A 5,721-nucleotide genomic window follows, 5' to 3' on the forward strand; every position below is an offset into this window, starting at 1 on the left:
CTTTAGCACCACATCCTCCCTATCTGAGCGCCTATGCATAGCCATTACAATTTTGGTGACAGTATGGTTATAACATAAACTCTGCGCTAAGGGGTTAAGAGAGACACTCCATTCACGCAAAAAACAATGCAATGTATACCATTGCAATAAATAGATAAATAAATAGGAGACATCTAAGAATGTGGCCAAAAATAAAGCATTACAAGGAATACTGCTATATCATATGATCATCATCATAAGGTCACAGGTCCATAGGGTAATTTGTCATGTTACGAAGGTTGAAACCACAATAGTATTACGCTTCCAGTAATCAGTTAATGAGTTGTATTCAGCATTCCACGAACCTGTTGATAATGACATTCTTTCCTTCCACCCTATACCCAGAGGCGATTCTACGGTAAGTTGGGGCCCCAAGCCAAAATTCCAAAGAATGAACATTCTCGACAAATCGCCACTAATGTAGTTTAAAGTCTTAGCTGTTATTCACCATCTATAGGCTTGGTGGCCTGCGTAGCCTGGTGACAAGATGTGCATCTGCCTGTACCTCATGTTCACAACTACATGAATTGTTGAGGGAGGAAGGCAACGCACACCAGAGGTTTCCAGGTGCAGGTAGCGGTACTTGTTCACCTTCAGAGTCAAGATCATGTGGGCAGTCATGGGTGAGCGGTTAGGGCGTCAGACTTGCATCCCAGAGGTTGCCGGTTCGACTCCCGACCCGCCAGGTTGGTGGGGGGAGTAATCAACCAGTGCTCTCCCCCATCCTCCTCCATGACTGAGGTACCCTGAGCATGGTACCGTCCCACCGCACTGCTCCCCACCGCACTGCTCCCCATGGGGCGCCACTGAGGGCTGCCCCCTTGCACGGGTGAGGCATAAATGCAATTTCGTTGTGTGCAGTGTGCAGTGTTCACTTGTGTGCTGTGGAGTGCTGTGTCACAATGACAATGGGAGTTGGAGTTTCCCAATGGGCTTTCACTTTCACTTGTTCAGATACTGCGCACTCTTGTCCAATGCTGAATTTATTTAAACAAACAACATTTCGGCCAGTGTGGCCTTTCTCAAGTCTTCACAATGAAATTGTCCCAAGAAGATTACTCAACCTGTCAGATAATTTTAGTCCAGCTGTCACAATCTCACTGAAATCCCAATCACATTCGATACAGTACTCTAACCTTTTGCAATAATCATGCACTGATATATTCTTCTCGTCTACCTGATGTAATTTGTCTAGAGCGTGCTCCCCAGTAAATAATTGTTTCCAACCCTCATAATAGGATAATTTTCTTCATTTCCACTCTTCATTTCATCTCTATCTGTCCTTGGTTGGCTGTGAGTATGTTGTGGAGTGTGTGTGAGTGTAGAGTGTTTTTCCATTCCGGATTCCCATTTCCTGCCATGGCTACCTCTGTTCTCCCAGGAGCACACTCCAAAGAGAGAGCCTCATTACTGCTTAACCTGGAACATCTGGGAAATATTCAACTGGAGATGGCTCTCTCATCAGCTGTTGGCTCTTATAAAGAAAGCGAGAATCGTTATGTGATATGACCCGCCAGTCTGAGTGTGTGGAACGGCCTCCTCCCTCCTATCCTCGAAAAAGGATCCACGCGATGGCTGCTTAGTCATTACCGATTACCGATTTTTCCTTTCTATTTCATTCAGTTTTTCTTTTTCATTTCTTCTTTTTTCTCTTCTGATTGCAGTTGAACTGCTGAGCAGGGTCTTTGCAATTGCCTACTGTAAAGAGGCTAATTTGCTGAGCTCAAGGTCAGACTCTTAAGCTTTCTCAGCAGTTGGTGTATATATACATTTTATCCGTGCTTTAATCTCCGATGATAAATATTTATTAACGTTATCTTTGTTTTGTCTGTTTGAGTGGGCAGTGAATCCAAAGTGATACTTAAGTCTTACTGTAACTGTGATTGGGTATTTTCAATAGGGTGAGTGAGTCTACACACACAGTGAAAGACAAAATACAAACAAATAGCTTTCTTACTCTGTACGATGACAGTATGACAGATATTAGAGTTCTTTGATATTTCATCTAAAATACATACCGGTAATTCATTTCAAGAAATAATGAAAAAAGCAAAAAATAAAAGTGACCAGTCACACCCTCTTCCGTTTGATTGTTTACCTCTCTGTCCAGAAGATGTCAGCAAGTGTGTGTGTGTGAGAGTGTGTGTGTGCGTGCGTGCGTGCGTGCGTGCGTGCCTGCGTGCGTGCGTGCGTGCGTGCGTGCGTGCGTGCGTGCGTGCATGCGTGCGTGCCTGTCTGTCAGAGGGAGAGAGAGAGAGAGAGGGAGAGAGAGGTACTTGGTTATAAATTTGACTGAGTATTGCATCTGTGTTCCACCATTTACTGTGTGGGTGTGTTTTATTTGTGTGTGTTGCTTGCTTTGAAATAGGCTACTGATGTTTTATTGGTGCCTGTGTGTGCTTTATTTCAACGCGTAGGCATTTTCTTTTCCATTTGTGGCTGTGTGGCTTTGTGTTTCGGGGGGAAAATTGCTACAATATGAATGCAGGGACATCTAAAGTGTCCACCTGCCATGGAGATTAGGCAGACAAATCTGCAGAGTCCAGCCATGCTGCCAGCATCCACTCTCTTCCCCCGGCTGCCAACCATCTCCATAGTCTCACTCTCAGGCCAGAGTCCCACCGGTGACACAGTTCAAAGGAGCGCGACGAGAGAATGAAAGAGGCTGAACTCATATCTTTTACTTCTAAGGAACCTCAAAATGGATATTTCTCTCTCCCTTTCTTGGGCTCACTTTCTTGTTCTCTCCATCTCTCTCTCTCTCTCTCTCTCTCTCTCTCTCTCTCTCTCTCTCTCTCTCTCGCTGCTCTTGTTCTCCAGCATGACTGTCAAATCCTTCACGCATGCGCTAAGTAATCTTGTATTTTGACCAGTTCACTGAGCCAGAGAACATATTGAGCTATTTTCGAAAATGAAGGAAGGCTTCACATTATGTATAAAAAACACACACTCACCTTGTAGTCAGCCCTGTTTGCATCCTTTGATGGAGGAAGGTGCTGCTTCCTTTTAATATCACATCACATCACATCACACCTCAGCACACAAGAACTAGACAGACAAACGCCTGCTTTGTTCATGGCCTCTTCAGGTCCCTTCTACAAATGAATTCAATTTCAATATACAAGGAGTGAACTTGAATTATATTTTTTTATTTAGTAGCTAAGACAATCTTGTCAGTCAGTCAAGGGAGTAAAATGTATTGTTTCTGTAGCTAATAATTATTTTAAAATATATGCTCAGGGTGGTTTGAAATTGGTCTCTGGGAGAAGTATTTCCTCACACACCTACAGGGAGAGAGAGAGAGAGAGAGAGAGAGAGAGAGAGAGAGAGAGAGAGAGAGAGAGAGAGAGAGAGAGAGAGAGAGAGAGAGAGAGAGAGAGAGAGAGGCTTTTTTTTTATTTGTGGTTGACCTGAACAAATGTGTTGTGTTATCTCTGACAACATGCCACAGCTCCTCTCCTCACCTTGAGATGTTCTCTCGCAGATCAATATTTACTGGGAGCAGCAGAGACAGAGAGAGCGGTAGATACCCAAACATGCTGTCCATTTTTGCAGCTTCCTAGTGGTTTTTTTTTCTTCTTTTCTTTATTTTGCTCAGAGATACAAATATTTCTGCTGTGTATCCAATGATGTGTGATGTGCCTATACCACTGAAATGTAGAATATAATACATGGTAAACGTTAGTCGTGAAGTCATATGCATCTATTCTTGAATTCTGTCCCCATTGCATTGTACTGTATGTAGTGTGGGGCCTTTCAGATGACTTTGTCCTGGGCTCAGCCAAAGCAGTCAGCGGCCCTTCTAAAGGAGTGGCAACAGCCACTAGCAACAGCCTGTTGAAACTTTTATTCTCTGTCAGGAGTAAAGAAGTCTTTATTGATCATATCATTCCCTCCACCTCTCTGTGGCTCCAATTTACCCATTCCTCTTTGTCTCTCTGCTCTCCTCACGTCTGCAACCTCTATCTCAGTTCATCTCTTTCAATAAATCTTTCAACTTCAACCTCATGCTGTGCATGTCACGGCATACTCCTTGTTCATCTTCGCTTTACTCTTTTACTCTGTCTCTCTGTCTGTCTGTCTGTCTGTCTGTCTGTCTGTCTGTCTGTCTTTGTCTTTCGTCACTTTGCACTTGTCAAAAAGGGGATCCAATCCAGTCCTCCAGTCCAGTACCTGGCGTGACAGTGAATAAATGTTACATGATCCTACCTCAGCTTGGAGATCTGAACAACCCCTGATACACAGCAGGCTGATGCAATGAGCCCCTACAACAACAAGAAAAACAACAACAACAACAACAACAACAACAACAACAACAACCAATACAATCACACACTTGCAAACCATCTCATGTCAGGTAAGGTTGGAGCCGTTTCTGCTTCTGAGTGAAGAATACACAAGGGCTAATGGATCAGATTTCAGATTATTATTTGATCTGTCAAAGAAACATCATCAATTCTGACTACCATGTTAGCTTTCTGTGACTTTGTATCAAGTATTCCTGGAGAACTGAAAGACTTGCAAGGGGAACGCACGGCTGGATGTTCAGTAACCCTGTTCCAATGTTAAGGAATATTTTTTTTTTGGTATCTACCACTCCAATCACCTCTGCACATGACAAAGAAGTCATGTACCAAGGTGTGATTGGATGCTTGCCTGGTTTCTCTTTTGAGCACCCCCCCATAACTCATGAACGGAATACAGTATGACCACCAATCTTGGGGGAGAGGATCTACATATGGACATCTATGAATGACATCATTTTTGTGTCATTATGTGGTGTTACGACGCCATCATGACATCATTATCTGATTATAATGCCCAAAATATAATGTATTTTCCATCAAATTTAGGTAATGCACTTAAATTGTAATGATTATCAGACCACTCAAATGCTCACAACAACGAAAATGGCCAGAGGGAGCCGTGTCACGACTACAAGACTGCTTTGAAACCACAGATTGGGACATGTTCAAAACAGCTGCCACCCACAGCAACCACATTGACATTGAGGAGTACACAGACACCGTGACTTCCTACATCACAAAATGCATTGATGATGTTACAGAAATAAAACGCATCACCACCAGGGCCAACCAGAAGCCATGGTTCACAGGAGACGTTCACAGACTGCTGAGGGCCAGAGACAAAGCCTTCAGAGCAGGAGACGTAGCTGGCCTAAAAGCAGCAAGGGCAAACCTGTCCCAGGGCATCAGGAAAGCAAAAAAGGAATACTCGGACAAAATAACAACACACTTCAAAGACAGCAGAGATGCACAGAGCCTGTGGCAGGGCATACAGGCCATCACGGACTATAAGCCCGCACCACGAAGCTGTGACAACAACACCTCTCTGCTAAACGACCTGAACAGTTTCTTTGCCCGTTCTGAAGCACAAAATGACACTCATCCACAGAAAACTCCCCCTCCCCCCCATGATCAACCCCTGTACCTGTCCTCTGCCAGTGTGAAGAGGACACTGGCCACCATCAACCCACGCAAAGCAGCTGGCCCAGACAACATACCTGGCCGAGTGTTGAAGGATTGTGCAGAAGAGCTGAAGGATGTCTTCACAGACATCTTTAACATTTTTAACATCTCTCTGGAGCAAGCAGTCATCCCATCACTTTTCAAAGCTGCTACCATCATACCTGTGCCGAAGAAATCATCACCATCATGCTTC

Source organism: Engraulis encrasicolus, chromosome 2 (assembly GCF_034702125.1).
Source record: "Engraulis encrasicolus isolate BLACKSEA-1 chromosome 2, IST_EnEncr_1.0, whole genome shotgun sequence".
NCBI lineage: Eukaryota > Metazoa > Chordata > Actinopteri > Clupeiformes > Engraulidae > Engraulis > Engraulis encrasicolus.